Below are 21554 nucleotides of genomic sequence, written 5' to 3'. Positions count from 1 at the left end.
GAACCATAATTTCTTCCCAGGTGAAAACATTCTGTCTGTATCGGTCATGGTGGTCTTGAGGGCAACAAGTTCTCTGCGATGAGAGGGAAGGAAAGACAGACTTCAGGCCTGTTCAGGACCATCAGGAGCCCGAGACCTTTACGAGGCTTTCACTCACCAAGGAGAAATGGAAGGAGAGGAAAGCCACCCTACAAAGCCAAATATCTCGTCCCCTGCTGCTCACCTAACCCTTTTTTCATTTACCTGAGAATTTGTCATCTTTATAATCCCAATTCTGTACCTGCCTGAGTTTTGTTCTCTGTTAGAGACGTCTTTGTTTCTTTGCAGGCACAACCTGTTGGCTACTTGACACTGAAGACCTATGTCTCCAGTTTTTAAAAATTCATCTTTTCTTGGGCCCGTGGGGAGGTAGAACTAACCTAGAAACAGCAAGTTTGGCTGATCCCACAGCTGAGCTGAACCAGCCATTCAGTCCAATTATTGCTGGGGAGGAGAAAAGAAAGCCTTGTATTTTTTTTTCAATATGGCTTTTCTGTATCAGTTTTAGGGGTAGAATGAAACCTGACGTCAGAAACCCTTGTATCTCATATAAGGAGATAAATTTAAGATTCAGCATCTAATTGGTGTTTGAACTTCAGAAAGTTTCCTTTTCTATAGTATCTGATGGCACGGAAGATGTTAAAGAGGGTTTCTATTGGCTCGGAAGGTGGCAATGTCAGAGGATGGGTCTATATAATCCCCTTCCTGCATAAGAGACTCCATTAAGGGCCTGGAGGATTCTTTGTGTGGTTTGAGGAAACTGAGGCTCTTGCCCAAAGACAAGAGGGTCGGCACGACCGTGAACATGCAGTGCTTTCTCCAAGGACTTGTTTTTCTCCTCCTCGGTGTCTTGTCGAGTGCTCAAGGTAAGCATCCTCAAGATCAGCTGAGATACTGGATTAGCCATAAGATTCTGGAGGGAAGGATCCCTGTGTTGTAAAGACCACACCTCTCTATGGACCATAGGTTTTGACCAAATGTGATCCTTAGATACAGTGAATGTTGATTTTTCCCCTCATGGGGCTTTGTTTTTCAAGTTAAGCAGTAAGATGTTGCAGAGAGATAAATTTTATTCTCCAATTGACCGGTGTCAGTGTTTTCGCCCTTCCCGGTCAACACCTAACAGCTCAGAAAATGATCACTTCCCGGTTTTCCTATCATGGATTGTGGCTGAGGGACCTGTTCAGGCTGGGTTTCTGATTTACCCTTCCTGCACTCCATATTGTATGCTCTCCATGGGTATTTTAGTTATTTCTGGTCCTAGCTTATGGATCGTGTGTGTGTATGCTTTAAGTATGTATATGTGTGTGTGTGCATGTACATGTATTATTTCAAGACTGGTGTGGGGGGGAGAATGTATGAAGGCTAAAAGTGTAAAAAAATATATCTGTCCGGCGGACGTCAATCTTTTAGATAGGAGTCCATAGAACTGACACCCTCAGACTGGTAGATTAAGCCACACTGCTGGATTTGGTGTTGGTGGTGGTAATGAGAATGATGATATGTGTGAATGTACATTTGATGAGGGCAGATATGGAAACTTTCCTTTCTGCAAGGAAAGCCCTCCCTGCATAATCTATAATCACACCCCCTGGATAACCTGGCCCCTGCAGTCTAAGCCTGGCTGCTTTGGCAGAGCTCCTCACCTCTCCATCCCTTCCTTATCCCATGTTCCCTCCCTATCTCAAGCCTCCCCAGTCAGAAATCTCTGTCTCTCTTCTTCAGGAAATTCTGTTCCTCCCAACAGGAGCAAGAAGTTCTACTCCTCACTCCCGTGTTAAATTTCTTCAAACTTCCAATTCCTTGGGTGTAGGCCATATTATAATGATGGCTATCCTTTTTCAGGCTGTGCAGGCTCTTATGGATAGAGGTGGATTCTCAAGATGAAATATAACATTGGTGCTCTGATTAAATTTGGGGCTCTCTAGCCATGGGAGAAGTGAAGAAATTTCTCCTTAGGCTGAGAATAAAGCTCACCTCCTCCCTCAAGCATAACGTTTCCTCAGAGAGAACTTTTTGCAGGATCCTGTCATTAAAGCACTAATTTACATACTAAGGCATTCAGTTCACATGAGTTTGCCTTATCAACTTGGCAATTTCAACCTTGGTATGATGGTTCCAAAGAGCATTAAATATTTCCTGAGCCTGGCACATGTTATAGAGTCTCTACAGTAGGTCAGGATCTGCCAGCTCCCTTTAGTTTTCTTCTAAAGAATTTGCTTTAAATCTCAGAGTCTGCACGCACACACTCACTCACTCTCTCTCTCAGCTGAATCATAAAGTTCCTGTACACCATTTTATATCCACTTTCAAAATTAAAAATGTATTCAAAATTTCTTTTTGCCCTGTTAAGATATCTTCTATGTCATTTGTATGGTTGCCCCTATTTCAGCCATACTGTTATTGAATCATAATTTATCTAATCCTATTTCCTTACATTAATGTTTTCAATTACAATGCTGTGATAAAAATTTTATGAACATCAGCATTAATCTAATAGAAAAGCCACTATTATTTTTTCAAGTTAACCATTCTAAAAGGACTCTCTTTACATATATTCCCTAGTTGTCCATCAGAATAGTTTCAATAGCTTTCATTCTCAGCAACATTAACTGAATTTAAAGTGTTATTATTTTCTTTATAATCTCGTCTTAAGTGCATGATATCATGTTTTTATTCTAATAGACCATATATAAAAAATGTTACCTTATTTCTTATATTGCAATCTCAAGATAGCTTTCATAACCACTTTTATTTTTTCCTCTGGAATGTTTTAAATTTTCTTATTTATTTTAGGAAGTCTCTATAAAAGAATATCATTAGTGCTTTTCTTACATGATTTTTAAAAATAATTCCCTCATTTTTTAATGTTTTTAGGGTCATGCGTCTGAAGGGGGGCTCATATGATCAAATCTACAATGTTTACTTTTATGATTTCGGCTTTTAATGCAATGTTGCAAATGCCATTATTCATCCCCAAATAACTTTTAATCCTGTTTTAGTTTCTGCAAATAATTTTATAGTTCCACTAAAGACTATGTAAAACATTACTGAATCTGAATTTATTTTACCCTGTGTGATGGTGTGATACATTTCAGTTCCATCACAAAACGAAAATGCATTGTTTCATGATTTCATGGGTATGACACCAAAAGAACAGGCAACAAAGCAAAAATAGACACATGCAAATATATCGAACTAAAAGCTTCTGCAGAGCAAAGGACACATCAATAGAGTGAAAAGGCAACCTGCAACAAGTCATGTAAACAGTTTATTTCCAAAATATATAAGGAGATCCTTCAACCCAAGATTAAAAAAGAAAAAAACAAAACACTTTGATAACCCAATTAAAAATTTGGCCAAGGACTTGAACAGACATTTCTCCAAAGAACACATACAAGTGGCCAACAGGTATATGCAAACTACTGCCTTTGAAATGGATTAGCAATGAGATCCTGCTGCGTAGCACTGGGAACTATGTCTAGTCGCTTATGATGGAGCATGATAATGTGAGAAAAAGGAATGTATACATGTATGTGTAACTAGGTCACCATGCAGTAGAGTAGAAAAAATAATCGTGTTGGGGAAATGACAATAAAAAAATCTTTTTAAATAATAAAAAAAGAAAAGATGTTTGACATTGCTAATCATCAGGGAAATATGAATCAAAACCACAGTCAGCTCTTACCTCACGCCTGTCAGAATGGCTTAGATTCAAAGCCAGTATTGGCAAGGTCGTGGAGAAATTGGCACTCTTCTGACTATTTATCCCCATTAAGTGTGTAAATTGCATCTCAGTAAAATTATTACCAAAGACCTGTATGACTTATAGTGCTGTCTCTTTTCATTCTTGATATGTTAACTTCATTTTTCTCTCATTTCCGTATTGCTCAGTGTTTATCAATTTTCAATGAGCCACGTTTGAAAGATTTTCCTCTATTTTCCCTATCTTATGCTTACTTTCTTTTTCACTAATTTGTGTTTTCTTTATTAATATCAACTCTCTATGTCCTCTAGGCTTTATTCTCTCATCTCCTAGTTTCTTAAACGGAAGCTTACAATTTTTCATTTTCAGTCTTCCCTCTTTTCTAAGTCTAGGGTATAAATTTCCCTTAGGCACTACTTCAGCTTCACTAGAAGAATTTAGTTATATACCACACCTTTATTATCATTCTTTACAATATTTTCTAATTTTTAAATTTATTCCAGATTGAGGTACTGTTTTGGAAGGATGTTTCTTAACTTTTCCAAATAGGGATGGCTGCCCTATATTTATTTATTAATTATTATTTTTATTCCACTGTGGTCAGAGTAAATACTCTGTATGAATTCATTTCTCTGAAAGTTTTTATCATATGCTCATTATTATTATTTTTTGGTCTTTTGTCTTTTTACGGCCACAACCACGGCATATGCAGGTTCGCAGGCTCGGGGTCGAATTGGAGCTATAGCCGCGAGCCTATGCCACAGCCACAGCAATGCCAGATCTGAGCTGCATTTGTGACCTACACCACAGCTCACAACAATGCTGGATCCTTAACCCACTGAGCGAAGCCAGGGATCAAACCGGCATCCTCATGGATCCTAGTCAGGTTCGTTAACCACTGAGCCACGACGGGAGCTGCATATGGTCATTTTTGCTAGGTGCTCCTAGTGCATTTACAATAATGTGAATTCTTTCGCTGTTGGGTGCACTGTTCTACATATGCTGTGTTGTTTTATATCTCCTTCATTCTTCCTTCTTTTCTATATGCTTTGTCAGCATGCTATCGGATGTGTTAAAGTTCCCCATTTTAATAGTGATTTTTGTCTATTTCTTCTTTTCACTCTCTGAAGTATATTTCAAAGCTATGATTTGTTTTTCCTTATCTTCTTTTTACCGCCACACCCGCTGCATAGGGAAGGTCCCAGGCTAGGGGTTGAATTGGAGCTGCAGCTGCAGGCATACACCACAGTCATGGCAACATGGGATCCGAGGTGCATCTGTGACCTCCACCACAGCTTGCACCAATGCCAGATCCTTAACCCAGTGAGTGAGGCCAGGGACCGAACCCACATCCTCATCCTCGTGGAGACGACCTCAGGTCCTTAACCCACTGAGCCACAACGGGAACTCCTCAAAGCTATGTTCTGATATCTTTCTTGGATTTTGATATCTATAATGTTTTTAGTAAGATTTATCCCATTATAATCATGAAAATTCTCTCGTTAACTCAATTGGGGTATCTTGCCTTAAAGTATATTTTCTGTGACATTGACACAGTTTTCTAAAGATTAGTGTTTACATAGTACATACATTGTCTTCCATCATTTTACTTTCAAACTTTCTTTATCCTGAGTGTCTTGCAAGGAGTATTTAGGTGAATTTTGTTGCTTTATCTACATGGGCTTTTATTTGAAGTATCTAATCCACTTCCTGTAAATGCAATACTGATACTGTTGGGCTAGTATCTACACTTTACTTTTAATTGACCCATCTGCATTATGTTCTTTTTTTCTCTTCTTCTGCATATTCTCTTGTATTAAACAAGCTGTTATTATTCCAGATTTTCCCTTTTTTCTTTGATTTTCATCAGCTTTACTAGGTGTGGGACTTTTCACTCCCTTCCATCCATTTTTAAAAATTCTCAATCATTTTATCTTCAAACAGTACATCTGCTGCTCTGTCTCTGTTTAGCCTTTTTTTTTTTCCTCCACACCCATGGCATATGGAAGTTCCCAGACCAGGGGTCAAATCAGAGCCACAGCTCTGACCTGTACCACAGCTGTGGCAACACTAGATACTTAACCCACTGTACCTAGCCAGGGATTGAAGCTGCACCTCCATAGCAACCAGAGCTGCTGCAGTTGGATCCTAAACCCAGTGTGCCATGGTGGGAACTCCTGTCTCTGTTTGTCTTCTCCTCTTCCTTATCTTTCTTCTCTTTCTCACCTCTCATTTGTAGGATACCTCTAAGTCATTCATGCTGTGTTGATTTATGTAAAAGAATATTCATTCAATTCTTCAATTCAATTCTTAATTCTATTCATTTGATCCTTCATTCTAGACATTTATTTTCAGTGGGCAATTGTTCCTTTCATATATTTTATGTATTTACAATTCTTTGTTAATTTTTTTCATCTTTTCACCTGTTTATTCTCTGCTTCCCTCTTTTTTCCTAAATACAAATTGATCATAGTTAAAATCTTTATCTGCCAAATCCAGCATCTCTATCATGTGTGCCTCTGCTTTCTCTTATCTACTTTTTCTCACTTTGTTCATTTGCCATGCCATCAGCCCTTCAAATGCCATGGAATTTTTATTGAATGCTACAAATTATGTATGAAAAAAGGAAATTCCAGATACATTTTCCCCCTCCCCTCTTTGGCCACACCAACAGCATGTGGAAGTTCCTGGGACAGGGATTGAATGTGTGCCACAGCAGCAACCTGAGCTGCCACAGTGACAATGCTGGATCCTTAACCTGTTGCACCCCAAGGGAATGCCCTCCACACATATTTTCTAACACCTGAAAGGATTCACCTTTTGTTCTGCTAGGCAGGTGGGAGAAAGGTTGCAGATCGCCCAAATATCTATATACAACCTAGAACAGAGTTGTGACCAGTCTGGATTGCAGTTTCGGTAACACTCCATGTACCTTCCATTCTTCTGTTTCTACGCCATGGGCTTTCAGGGCTTTGAATTGACAGTTTGGAAGTTTTGGTAGCTCAGCACTCAAGAGAATGAGGGAATATCTACTCTACTTTCCAAAATTTTTACATCGTTCTTTGTCCTCCTGCCCTTCACAGCTTGTATACTGGGCAAATATTTGAGGAGACAACTTGTTATGTGAGAGTGGCTTTCAAGTCTCCTATTTTGTCGCTTCAGCACCAGGTAACCCTCAAAGTTACACTGGCCTATCATATGTCCTCTGCTTGCCTGAGCCCAAATTCTAAGCCATGTACCAAATTGTGAAATTCCCACAGAGAAAAAGTAGTTGTAGATCCTTGGCTAACATTGAAGCATGTTTCATGGTCTCACTCTTCCGAATTTCAGCACATTTAGTCTGTTTATGTTCACAAATGTCTAATAAATTTACTTCTTTGAAAAACATTTTCCAGGCTTTAAGCTGTAGACAGCAAGATCATTGGGCTGCTGTGAATCCCTCCATTCTTCATGGAGGTAGAAAATGTTAGGTTTTCTTTACTTCATCATTTACTTAAAGTGCAACATCATTATGCATTATTCAATCTTTCTTTACATCACTTTTTACATACAAAAGGAGAGAATAATACACTGAGTCTGTCAGAACTGTTTCTTCATGTGCTTTCGGACCAGGAATATAACCTATTTCTTCCCTGTGGTGGGTTAGAAATACATGATGTTTTCCCTCTAAAGACCAAATCACTCCACATGTTGAACAACAGTGACTCCTGACACAAAATCCAAGTTGAGATGAGATTTATTTGGGAAAAGAAGTGCCATTCTAGGAGTTCCAGTGGAATTTGGCCAGTTCCAATCAATATTTTACCTCCTCTCTCATGCAAGTTTCCACAATCTACTTAAAGAGATTATATTTTTTGAAACTAAGACTCCAGATCTGGAGTCTGAAGCTGTGAACTGTAAGTGAAGGATTCTGAGGCAAACCATGGCATATCATGGTATGTTTCTTAGTTTGGAATGACTATACCAAGAACGATTCTAAGTAGTAGAGGATTCGTGGCTGCTAGCCGAGGCTTCTGACGAGACCAGTTCCTCACTCCATTCCTTTTAATCTAATCCTTTTAACTCTCAGGTCAATGGCAGCAAAGTGTGTGTGGGGTATAAAAAAAAAAAAAATCCATCCAGCTGCCAGCCCTTTGCTATGACTCTGAACTGATTTACCTGCTCAGGGTAGAGAGGCTAACATTTCCTGTGTATCTTTCTCAAATGCTATGAAGAACTCTACAAACCAGAGGTTAACTCATATGACCTGGGCTATACCTCGCTAGAGTATTTTCAATTTAAATTTTCCTTTTTTCCCTATTTTTCAACACTATTATTCTCTTATCACTGCCATAAGAAACTAGAGCCAGGTGCTGCCTCAGTGCAATGACTCCGCGTCTGAACCAGCAGGCTCTGCAGCCTCGGAGGAGAGCGCCGCCAACTGTTCAGGTAGGGGCCCCATGGGACCAGAAAACCCTTCTCCTTCCCTGTGTAAATGTCTTCTCCTGACTCTCTCCTCAGACAGCAATCTGCTCCGCCTGGTGAATGGGGGCAGTCGATGCGCGGGCAGAGTGGAGATCCTTCACCAGGGCTCCTGGGGCACCGTCTGTGATGACTACTGGGACTTGAACGATGTGAATGTGGTGTGCAGGCAGCTGGGCTGTGGAGAAGGCCTAGAAGCCAAGGTGTTAGCTCACTTTGGGGCAGGATCAGGACGCATCTGGCTGGATGACGTGAACTGCACGGGAAAGGAGTCCCACTTATGGAAGTGCACCTCCCCGGGCTGGGGCAGCACAACTGCAATCATGAAGAGGATGCAGGAGTCATATGCTCAGGTATGGTCTGTGCGTTAATCACTGATTGAGAGATTGGAAAGATCCAAGGAAGCTGGTGTCTGATCATGGGCCAATAGGAGATGGATGGGCTAGAGAGGTCTGAGACATCTACCCATCCTCCCTGAGTGCACAGAGTAATGGGCTTCATTTGCTTTCCTCTTCTGCGTTTCTGCTATTCTTTTCTTCTCCAGTGGTCTTACCTGACAGAGTTTAATCTATTATCCCAATTAAAATTAATCTTCAGGAGTTCCTGTCGTGGCGCAGTGGTTAACGAATCCGACTAGGAACCATGAGGTTGCGGGTTCGGTCCCTGCCCTTGCTCAGTGGGTTAAGGATCCGGCGTTGCCGTGAGCTGTGGTGAAGGTTGCAGACGCGGCTCGGGTCCCGCGTTGCTGTGGCTCTGGCGTAGGCCGGTGGCTACAGCTCCGATTCAACCCCTAGCCTGGGAACCTCCATATGCTGCGGGAGCGGCCCAAGAAATAGCAAAAAAGCAAAAAAAAAATTAATCTTCACAATTCTTTTATAAGTTGCTTTTGTGGGTCCAGGTGTGATGTGGAGGATGCTGTGTGTACCTAGGGACACAGGATGTTTATACAAAAGGAGATAAGACAAGGATATATCCGATCACAATTTTCATTTTGTCTTAAGTGGGGTTGATTTACATAAATAAGTAATCCTCTGATGGAGCAGTTTCCCTTTCTGCAACCACCCAAGTCTCTCATAAACTTTTCAGAGGGCTTGAAACTGTCTACTTGTTCTCCTCCTCCACTAGATGTAAAGCCCCACAAAGACATGAATATTGATTTATTGGGATTTAAATTCCCAGCATCTACCAAAGTCCCTGGAACAAGGCAAATTCTAAAAAGGTGTTTTTATCTTTAATACAACCACATGAAATTGGCCAAATACCACATGCAACAGACACTTCCTATAACTCACGCAACACAGTGTTCTACGCTAATCAAAATAGTAGGAACTGGAGAGATGGATGAAGAGCCAGAGGATACAGGGGCAGGAGAGGCTGATGGTCAGAGGCCCTGAGAGTTGGTCTGGATGCAGATATGCATCATAGCTACAGGCAGGACAGAAGAGGCGGTCTTGGTCAAAGGGAGAGGAATAGGGATGTGATCTAGAGGACAAATGATGAAAACCAAACTGGTCACCCTTGCTCTCCCGCGTCCCTGGACAAAACAGAGCCCCAAAGTTATAACAGTAAGAGGGACTATTTCTTCTGGCCCAGAGAGCCCTAAGCAGAAGCTGACATATAGAAAACTGGAGGCTTCCCAGGTTCAGGCATAGGTGCAGAAAGAGTACTTTCCTGAAGAACTGGCCCCCTGAGATCCCTCCTATGACTCAATTTGATGTCTCTCTTGCAAGTGAGAGAAGAGTGAGTAGAGGTGAAGCACCAAGGAGAATGGGCCATGGTGCACACTGAACACCAAACCTGGAGGAAGATGAGCTGCTGGGCAGTAACCCCCGACCTGAGAGCACAAAGCAGACAGAAGGGCTTCCGTCTCTAACTCTGTGACCTTGAACAAATGGCTCTTGTGACAGAACCTCCCTAGACTCTATCTTCTCTGGCCTAAAGTAAGAGCATAGTGCTCAAGCATTTCCAATATCATTTACAGACTGAACACTTATTGACCTTAGCCCTGAAAGAGGCCACATTTTGCTTGGTGCGGGCCTGGGTATCTTCTTCCTTTTGACTGAAGTAATGGTGTGTCTGCATCTCTTCGTATCTATGACCCAACATGTGACCCTAGTTCTCCATGGTACAAGACACAGGGTTCAAATTTTAGGGGCTTTTGGTTACCTTCAATGTTTGTTATTTTGGTCCTTTGGAGTTTCTGTGGCATCGGGTAGACATATTAATTCTAAATTCGGTAGTCCATTTTAAAACTGCTTTTCCTCTGCCAATTCCTCTGCTTAGGCAGATATTCAGAAATGTATCCTGACACCTGTGAGGTCCGATCAAGACTGATTTCCATTAAAAGGACAAGAAACTGGTCCGGAGCTATCCTAGTCTTCACCCTAAAAAATTCACTCACTCTCTTCAGATGAACCAGTGAGGAGCTCAGTGAAGAGCTCCATGTCAGTCAGGACTTCCTTGGCCCTCATTTGCACAGAAACTTATAAATAAGTGTATAAATGTCACCCAACAAGCGGGTAACGTCCGCGGTGAGCCCAGATTCTACTTTACCGCAGATGACAACATCTGTGGAACTAGTGGATTAGTAAAACTACACTTCTCACTAACAATACCAGTCTTGGGCAGATACTAGAAAGTCCTTCCCAAATCATAGACCAATGACAAGATTTCTGTTACATCGCAGAGTCAAACGATGTCAGTCAACATGAAATCCGGGGGGTCATGTTAAATGACATGAGGAAAAAAATTACTTTCATGAGAAAGCCATAGAATGTGTCTTCTTCACAGTCAACCCTGTTTTTCAAAGAACATCTCTAATTCATCATTTTCTTTCAAAGTCTCATGCCTCAATCTGATATATATACATTTATCTACCACAAAATTTATTTTTGAGATGGACAGCAAATAAAGATTTATTTCATTATTTTCAAATCGATCCCTCCGTTCTTCAGTACTCTTTGTTGAATAATCTACCTTTTGTAGTGACTTCAAATACTACCTTCTTCAAATACTAAATTTCTATGTTTGTGTGTGTGTCTTTGAGTCCATTAGATAGTTATACTCTACCGCATCCACTCTAGTCTACTGTTACACAAGAATTGGTTTATTGTATTCAATGGCTTATCCTCTCATATCAACCTATTTCATAAATTTTCTTGCAATGTTAACACATGAATTTTTCTATGACACTTTAAAATAAAGTAGAAAATCAAAAATAATAATTTGTCTCAGGAGGCTCTTTCCCAATGTGTCTAAGACTTTATTGATTATCAAGCATATATTTGAAAGTCTGACATGTGTCAGGCTACATAAAACAGTGTGCAAGGAATATTTCTTGTTCTTTCTAAATTGATAATATCATGAGATAATGCAGAAACTAACAGCTTGTTTAGGAAAAAAAAAAAAGAAATGCTTTAATTAGAATGAGTAGCCTATAACCAAATTCCAACCAGACCAGACTAGGGGTCCTAACCTGAGCCTGTCTGGGGAGATGGAAATGGATAAATAATCAAGGGCAAGCACAGCGTTTTCTCACTCACCCTTCATTCTCATAGAAAGGGTCAAGCTAATCCTTCCATTCTTCAGTTTCTGTGGTGTCTTTTCTGTTTCCTCCTGCTGTCTGTGGCAGATTTTTCTCTGTTAGAATATTTTTTCCAAATCTTCAATCGGAGACCTTTATCGGAAAGAATTCCACCATGCACATAAATAATAATCATAAGCACACTCAGAAATCAGGCAAGTGTATCTTTAAAATGGTCCTCTATGATTTGAGGTTTTAATTCTTTTCAAACTGAATTACCTTTTCTCTATTCAGAATATGGCTCCCGGGAGTTCCCGTCATGGCTCAGTGGTTGACGAATCCTACTAGGAACCATGAGGTTGCGGGTTCGATCCCTGGCCTTGCTCAGTGGGTTAAGGATCTGGCATTGCCGTGAGCTGTGGTGTAGGTTGCAGACGCGGCTGGATCCACATTGCTGTGGCCCTGGTGTAGCCAGCGACTACAGCTCTGATTAGATCCCTAGCCTGGGAATCTCTGCATGCCAAAGGTGCAGCCCTAGAAAAAGACAAAAAAAAAAAAAAAAAAAAAAAAGGCTCCCGAAAGACCAAATCATGATCACAAGTCTTTTCCTTGGTCTCCTTCCTTCAGGTTCATACTCCACCCACTCCCAGTTCAACCTACCACACACCCCATCCATAGAAGTGCTTCCCTCTTGGAGTTCCCTTGTGATCCATTTGTAGCGCTTAAGAGGGTTTGTTTGTTTGTTTTTTCTTGTCTGCTGTGGAGAAATGGGAAAGGGTAGAAGGATTAGGTGGCAAATGGTAGCAACACAGGGGATAAAATGCACTAAAAATTTGTTGGACAGGTTTTTTTTTCCCCCCAATATTTCTGTCTTTCATCCATTCCAGGGCTTTTGCAATTTGGAAGACTCCAAATTGTGTCTGGCTTGTTTGCTTTCTGTTCTTTCTTCCTCACTCTCCTTTTTGGCAGCATGCTGGCTATTTCTCAAGAACCTAAATAGGAAAGAAACATGCAGTTAGCATAGAGGTAGGAAGAAAATACACGCAATTACTGTCACTCCATAGCATTTGCTAAGATAGCCATTTCTTGGAAGCAAAACCCCCTAGAATGAAGTAAACAAGAAACTCAGCTCTCTTGCACACTGCCGCTGAGAACTCACCCTCTCCCAGGTTCATTGATAAATCCCAGGCTTTCAAGAAAGATGGCCAGGACCAGCCCCCTTCTCTCCTATGACTCTCTGAGCTTTCTTAATATCCAAACTCATCTGAGGAGAACTCCTTTCAAAATCAGCTCACCTAAGAAACTCTTGGAATTTCTTACCATCAAAAATGATGAGGAAAAAAAGTGATGTCACGAGGGTGGATTGTTATAAAATCAGTATTTCCTCCCTTGAGCCAGAAGTCTGCCTACACTTTGGCACATCCATCCCTCGTGTTGTTCCTTATTCTCAGTGACTTAAGCATTGGCTCCCCAGAGAAAGCTGCCCAGAATTCTAGCCTCAGAAATCTCAGGATGGCTGGCTAACCTTGTCTGCCTCATAGACCTCAAACCTCTTGAATCCCATGGACTTGTTTCACTCTGGGTTAGTTCAGATCGTCATACCCATGCACCCAATTTTGAATGCCCACTACAGGGCACTTTGGGGGAGGGGGGCCCTGTAGTTTCCAGACCATTGGGTGAGGAATTCACATTCCTCACCAACCTCAAAAGATACATTCTTGGGAATCAGCCATTCCACACTGACCCTGCAAATCCTGGATTTCTCTTTAGAAACTTTCCTATGAAAATGCAAATCTGACAATGACTGACAAACTCTCTTTCCAGGCCCCAGCCCTGGAAAAGAAAACCTTTCACACCCTTGCTTGTAACACATTGTTTTCCTCTGCCAAGCCAGGATCATGAACCCTCCCTGGCTTTGCTGTTTGCCTGTTTCTCTTAGGATTTGTGCGTCTGGTTGGAGGAAATGGACCCTGCTCAGGGCGAGTAGAAGTGCATTCTGGAGAAGACTGGACGCCAGTGTCTGATGGGAACTTTACATTCCCCACGGCTCAGGTCATCTGTGCAGAGCTGGGATGTGGCAAGGCTGTGTCTGTCCTGGGTCAGAGGCCCCTCAGAGAGTCAGATGACCAGGTCTGGCCTGAAGAGTTCAGGTGTAAAGGGGAGGAGCTTGAGCTCTGGTCCTGCCCAGAGTGTCCTGTCCAGGAGGCACTTGTCACCACAGTGGAGCTGTTCAAGTTGTCTGTTCAGGTGAGAGTGTATCAGGACTTCACCTCCCTGCCTACCCAGTTCAGGTAAGAAAACTGAGATGTTGCTGAAATCCGTCTTCTCCCACCAGCATACACGGAAGTCCGGCTCATGAGAAATGGCACCTCTCAGTGTGCGGGGCGAGTGGAGATGAATATTTCTGGAGGATGGAGAACACTCTGTGCCTCCCACTGGACCATGGCCAATGCCAATGTTGTGTGTCGTCAGCTCGGCTGTGGAGTCGCCCTCTCCACCCCAAGGGAGCAGAGGGAGGTGATCCGATGTGGAAAGCCCGATTTCACTGCTCTGGGGCTGAGTCCTTCTTGTGGCATTGCCCTGTGACTGCCCTGGGTGTTCCTGACTGTGCCCATGGGAACACAGCCTCTGTGATCTGCTCAGGTAAGAGAGGGAAGGGCTAACTGGTACTCAGGATGCTCCTGGAGGGGAATGTCCCTAAGGGCAAAGAGTGCTGGAAAACTGGCTTCAAAATAAGATATGTCATGGTGAAATATGGTTCATCTGATTGCTCATTTATTCTTAAGTTCAGGCCAAGTGTGTTCTGAGTTTAATGTATTTAAAAAATATTATTATTTGTGTATAATCACAGAAAACCATGTAGAAACAATAAATGTATACCTCAGTCATGTATTCCAACCCAGAGCAACAAAAAGAACATTCAGAGCACTGCAGAAGTCACTCTTCCTTCCAGTAACTATGCCCTCCCTCCTCTCCAACGAAAACCACTTACCTGACTTGTACTAATGAGACTATTTTATCAATTCTTGAACTCTATATAAAATAAGCAGCGTGTTTCCTTTGGTGTCTAACTTCATCAACTCAGAATTATGTTTAGGATTTACTCATGATGTTGTTTGTCGCAGCACTTTATTCATTTTTTGTCACTGGAGAATATGCCTTTGAATGATCACATGACCATGCCCTGATCCAGTTGACTAATGGTAGAGAATTGAGTTTGTTTCCAGTTCTTGACTATTGCAAATATGATGCTATAAATTACCGTGACAACGACTTTTTAATCTTAAGGAAATATAACTTTCCCACATTTCCCTGTACATTTAGTGTTTCTTATATCCCTTTCAAAAGAACTTTGCCTACTCTGAGATCATAGAAACATTCTCCAAAAGTGTCTTATAGAAGTTTAATCTTTTTCTTGCATATAATTTTATGTTCCTTCTGAAATCGATATCTATGTTAAGATAACGGTCGTTTCATGTAGATATCCAGTTGAGTTTTTTCCTGAAAAGACTCTTTTCTCCAAGGCAGTGCCAGCTCTGTCTTAAGCAGAGTGCGTTCACGTGTGTCTTTTTTTAGACCCTCTGTTCTATTCCATTGTATCATTTGTTTATCCTAGCACCAATACTAACTACATTTTCTTCATTATTGAGCATTGTAGTAAGTCAGGGTAATTTTAATTCACAGGAGTTGCTTTACATCATCTTTCTAACTTTGTTGCTTTTCTTGCCAGCTGTGTTGGTCCCTTATTCAATCATTCTTAGTGCAAAAGCTGCTTTTAAAAACATGTGACGTTGTCAGAAGCAGAACTCTCCTTGGAGAAAGTGAACTCTAAAGTTATGATAATTTCAGGCTATGTTACTGCTTTCATCTCAGACCCCATCCCCAAGTTATTACTTAGTTTAATTCAGGTCCTGTACTCCAACCCCACCAACCCTCTGTTCATTGCTGTTTCTGTAGGAAACCAGACCCAGGTGCTGCCTCAGTGCAATGACTCCCTGTCTGAACCAGCAGGCTCTGCAGCCTCAGAGGAGGGCACCGCCAACTGCTCAGGTAGGGGTCGCACAGGACCAGAAAACCCTCCCCTTCCCTGTGTAAATGCCCCACCTTTTTTCTGCTCTCTCTCCTCAGACAGCAGACAGCTGCGCCTGGTGGATGGAGGGAGTTACTGCTCAGGGAGAGTGGAGATCCTTCGCCAGGGCTCCTGGGGCACCGTCTGTGATGACAGCTGGGACCTGGACGATGCGCATGTGGTGTGCAGGCAGCTAGGCTGTGGAGAAGCCCTCAGTGCCCCAGGGTCTGCTCACTTCGGGGCGGGCTCAGGACGCATCTGGCTGGATGACGTGAACTGTACAGGAAAGGAGTCCCACCTATGGCAGTGCCCTTCCGGGGCTGGGGGCGGCACAACTGCAGACACAAGGAGGACGCAGGGGTCATCTGCTCAGGTCCGCTCAACACATTGTCCACAGGTTGGGAGGGTGGGGCCTGGAGGGGATCTGAGCCTGAGGAGAGTTGCTGAAAGGCCAGAGAAGGACGCTTCCTCCCAGGGAGCCTGACTTTGTAGCAAATGTGAAGTAGATGTTTCGCTTGCTCCTGTAGCAGCTGAGGTTCTGGAGCTTTCCTCTCAGCAGTATCTCCTGCAGAGCCATTTCTTACAGTTTCCACTTGAAAGCAGGGCTCCCTCTTCAGTTATGTCTGGTACAAAATCTTACACCCACTTACTAGTTTCATTTGCTTCTGTAACAAATTACTACTCAGTGGTTTAAAACAACAGGTTTTTATTGCCTTCCAGTTCTGTCGATTAGATTCCAACAGACTTGTCTGGGCTAAAATCAAGATTTCAACAGAGCTGCTTCCCTTCTGAGGCTGTGGGGAAAATTCTGTTTCTTATCTTTTCAAGCCTCTAGAAACTGCCTGATATTCCTGCTCACTGCCTCCTTCATTCATCACCAGCAATGTTGCATGTTTCTAATCATTATGCATAGTCACAGCTCCCTCTGACCACAGCTGGGAAGAGTATTCCACTTTTATGACAGTGGGTCTAAGAATGTGATTAGACTGGGCTCACGTGATCAATCCACAGTATTCCAGCTTAATCTCACATCTCAAGGTTCTATTTTAGTCACATTGTTACAATCCCTTTTGCCAAGTAAAGTCATACATTCACAGGTTCCAGGGATTATTCCAGCTATCGCACCACTATCCACAACCCTTTCACATAGATTTTGGAGGTTTTGTCAGGAAGCAGGATTCACTGCCCACTCCTGCAGGTGCCCATGTGGTCTTCCTCTTGGTTCATATTTCACTACATCACGGTGGTAGAAATAGAAAGACAGACAGATATGCACAAAGTCAGGTAAAAGAGAGACAGAGTTCAGTCTTGTCTCCCAGTGGGCATCTCCTCAGCTGGTTGGGGATGAGTGTTCACAGTTTCTGGGAGAGAAGAAAACCCGAGCTTTGAGTGGAGGGCTCACTGTGTCGTGGTCCCCCCTTTCCATTGCAGAGTCCCTGGCCCTCAGGGTGGTGAGCGAGGACCAGGAGTGTGCCGGGTGGCTGGAAGTTTTCTACAACGGGACCTGGGGCGGTGTCTGCCGCAGCCCCATGGAAGACATCACCTTGTCCATCATCTGCGGCAGCTTGGCTGTGGGGACAGTGGAACCCTCAACTCTTTGGTGGCTTTTAGGGAAGGTTCTAGACCCCGGTGGGTAGACTTAATCCAGTGTCGGAAAACTGATCGCTCTCTCTGGGAGTGTCCTTCTGACCCTTGGAATTACAATTCGTGTTCTCCAAAGGAGGAAACCTATGTCTCCTGTGCAGGTGACTTACTGTCCGTTTCTGTGTGTCTGTCTGAACCCTGTAGTATGTTGTTAGTGAGATTTCATATTTTTAAATGTAAGCGATGAGTTTAAATCAAGTCTACAAAATGAAGTTTGGATGGAGCTCGTTTAATCCACAAATTCATTATAATTGATATATAATTCACATAACATTGGTTTCAGCTGTACTTCATAACACTTGTATATCTGGATGTATTGGGAAATGATATCCATCACCATAGTTACAATTTTTTTAAGATGAGACCGTTAAGATGTATTTTCTTACCCACTTTGAAACACACAATATAGTATTAGCTTAGTCACCATGCCAGACATCACATTCCCATAACTTATTTATCTTATGGCTGTAATTGTGTATCTTTTGACTGCCTTTACCCATTTATCCCACAGGACCTACCCACCTTTGGCAACCACCAAAATTTTCTCTGCATCTCTGAATTTATTTGTTTATTTTTTGAGAATGCCCATGCAAGTGAGCTCATGTGGTATTTGTCTTTCTCTGACTGGCTTATTTCACTTAGCGTATTGCCCTTGAATTCCTTCTATGTTGTTGCAAATAAGATTTTCTTTTCTTTTTTTCTTTTTTTTTCTTTTTGTCTTTTTAGGCTCACAGCAGCGGCTTATGGAGGTTCCCAGGCTAGGGGTCTAATCGGAATTACAGCTGCTGGCCTACACCAGAGCCACAGCAAGGCCAGATCCAGGCCACATCTGCAACCTACACCACAGCTCACAGCAACGCCGCATCCACAACCCACTGATCGAGGCCAGGGATTGAACCCGCAACTTCATTGTTCCTAGTCGGATTTGTTTCCGCTGTGCCACGACGGGAACTCCAGATTAGGATGAATTTAAAGGAATTATATTTCACTGGATTTTGTTCGTTCAGTAAATATTTATCAAACCCACACCACTGTATTTAAAGGAGTTCTCCATACATATTGAATGTGGGCATCCAATGTGCACAGTCTTGAAAAACAAAGTGAATAAGATTTGAAAAGTCTTTCCACTAGTAGAGCTTTCATGGGAGGTGTAAGTGTGTGTGTAGATATATTTGTAGGTGTCTATACTGCATTTGTTCTGGGATATGGAGACTGATAAACCAGTAAATAAAAAAATATTTCAGCTTATGAAGGATCAAGTGAAAGTCTGAGCCCATTAGATTATGAAGCCTGTGTTTTCACTTGTCATTTGCACTGAGCCAAAGGTCATAGATAACTTTGTTTGGGGGACAAGACAACCCCAGCTGTCCCTGACTCAGGACGTCCCTCTCCTTCGCTTCTGCAGGAAGGAGACCCAAGAGCTGTCCAGCTGCTGCCCCCTGCACAGGTATGTCAGCCCCTCCAGCCTCCCCTGTGCCTCCCAGGGGCTCCCTCCTTCCCACCAGGGGCAGTCACAGGAGGGGCTGCTGCCTTTTCAGACAAAGAGAAGCTGCGACTCAGGGGAGGAAACAGCGTGTGCTCAGGGCGAGTGGAGGGGTGGCACAGCGGCTCCTGGGGCACAGTGTGTGATGACTCCTGGAGCCTGGCAGAGGCCGAGGTGGTGTGTCAGCAGCTGGGCTGTGGCCATGCCCTGGAAGCCCTGCGGGATGCGGCATTTGGCCCTGGAAGTGGGAGCATCTGGCTGGACGAGGTGCAGTGCAGGGGCAGGGAGTCCTCCCTGTGGGACTGTGCTGCGGGGCCCTGGGGGCAGAGCGACTGCAAGCACGAGGAGGACGCTGGAGTGAGATGCTCTGGTGAGTGGAGGACCAGGTGAGGGGCTAGGACTGAAGGACATGAAAGTTTGTGTCCCGAAACCTTCTCTGGAGTAATCAGTTGTTTGGCGCTCTGGCTCCAGGAGAGGTTACTGCCTGATCTCCTGGAACCTGAAACAGTTCAATGTGCCAGGGATGGTAAGAGTAACCCTATGGCTTTCTCAGGCCAACTCAATATAATGATCTATTCTTTTTCACTTCTCTCCAGGCGAGAGGACAACAGTTCCCCCGACTCGTGGAAGTAAGTGGTTCTGTGGCTCGAGCCATGTGTTAGAGGAGACTCCATATTTTCAAGGAACTCCACTGTACATGTATTTTTGAGCAAATTTCCGTATCAGTCAGAAAAGCCTAAGATCAGATGTTTATACTCCTACTAAGTAGTGGCAGCTGTAATGTCCAGAGATTCACTAGCTTTAATTGAGCAAAACCCCTTCAGAAGCAGATCCAGAAGACAGTTGGCACAGCTCAGGCAAGGACCTGGATCAGTCTCACCTTGGGGATCAGACAGACCCATTGTATCTGAGTGGTGACTTCAGTCTTGAGGATTCAGAAGATGACTGGGATAAGGAGGAATTTGGGTGTTCTTCTGGTCTTATAATCCTCCTGAAACCTCATGGCCCTCTGTCCTCAGGCACCACTGCAGGCTCAGCTCCTGTCCTTGGCCTCTTCTCCCTTCCTGGGATCCTCTGTATCATACTGGGGCCCTTCTCTTCCTGGTCCTCGTTATCCTGGGGATTCAGCTACACAGATGGAGAGCAGAGCACCAAGGTAGGCTGTAGGGATGCTAAATGATCTGGAAAGTAGTGGGAAAGGTATTGATCCAGGTGTGACATCAAGAAAAATACACAAGTATTGGTCTCCACCTCATTATCTGTCACAATTCCAACTTTTCTAAAATAGACAGAAAGCTTGAAAGGATGAATCAAGCCCTGGCCCCGGACTGAATGTCAAATCTCTCAACAATTATAACTTCCTGCGTGAACAGGAAGGAGAAATTTCAGTAGAAATTGAGTGTGGAATGTGTGGGATGAAGGTCAGGGTCGGGAAACCCAGTTCTGTTTTAGAAGGCTGATAAAAGAGCCCGGCATCCCAAAGAGTTTCCCAAGTGCATTGGGTCTGTTGGTGAAGGAACATCTCCAGGGACAGCCTCTAAACTCTTGCTGCTTCCAGCCTTATCTGCTTTTGAAGATGCTGTCGATGAAGGCTTGTACCAGGAGATTGATGACCTCATAAAACCAGAGAAGGAGGACCTACTGGACAGCCCAGGTGTGTCCCATGCCCTCTGCTCTCTCCATGAGCTAGCTGTGTGTTACCTGTAGCAAGCACAAACCCAAACACTAGCTCAAACTCCCACAAGTTGCAAGCCCTTCTCTACAAGGACAAAGCCTCAATATTTCCTCTAAACGATGACGCTGGGCTTCCTGCTATGGGAAATGTTTCTGTTTGTCTGTGATGTTTTTCTCCCTACCAGCAAGCCTGTCTGATGACTCAGTGACTCGGCTGCCATATTACACAGGGGACACTGAGGAGGATGGAGACCCTGAATATGCTCCAGGTAGTAGGATAGGCCTTCCCTTGGATGGAGGGCATGAGGAGGGGTAATCTTATCTGAGGGAACCCTCCTGTGATTAGAATAGGAAGGATCTCTTCTCACCAGTCCATGATGCCCACTGTGGACCTCAGTTCTCTGTAGCCACAACTTCTTCTCCTCAGATACAGCCATCATCTAATGTATTAAAAGATCCAAGTATGTTTTTTTTTTTATTTTCCATGACAGCAGTCCATGTTCTTTTAAAGGCAAAATATTAGACTTCCAATGATAAGCTCGAAATATTGTCCTCTATAGCTAAAGAGGAACATTTGTGACTATGCTTGGACAGAGCAGTACTATGCTATCTGAATTATTTCATGGAGTTTGTGCATATTGAGACAAAACTATTTTTTAAGCCAAACCAAATAATTCTCACTTATTTGAGACAAAACTATTAATATTGATAAGACCTGGAATATATGGAGTGATTGATGCCTGTAGTTATCCACTACTAGAACCTCTTCCTCACAAGGAACCTGAGAAAAGAGATGTCCCCACCTGGATCTTCTCCAGATGTAAAGATGGGTAACTCATGGAGATTAGATTCAACCAAGGACCAGAAGGGTTTGAAACCCAGGCATCCAGAAATTGGGACTGTGGGATATCCTGTCTCTAAGTGACTGATGTCCAGGCCTCTCCTACCAGCCTGT

At 43.1% G+C, this 21554-nt stretch overlaps 1 pseudogene; it reads left to right on the top strand.

The window, feature by feature from the left end:
• Nucleotides 1-600: 600 nt before the first annotated feature.
• LOC110258624 lies at nt 601-20599 on the top strand (annotated as a pseudogene).
• Nucleotides 20600-21554: the final 955 nt, after the last annotated feature.

This window comes from Sus scrofa, unplaced genomic scaffold (genome assembly GCF_000003025.6).
Source record: "Sus scrofa isolate TJ Tabasco breed Duroc unplaced genomic scaffold, Sscrofa11.1 Contig2565, whole genome shotgun sequence".
In the NCBI taxonomy this organism is placed as follows: Eukaryota; Metazoa; Chordata; class Mammalia; order Artiodactyla; family Suidae; genus Sus; species Sus scrofa.
Note: the sequence above shows the minus strand (reverse complement) of the source record. Positions and strands in the feature narration are given on the sequence as shown.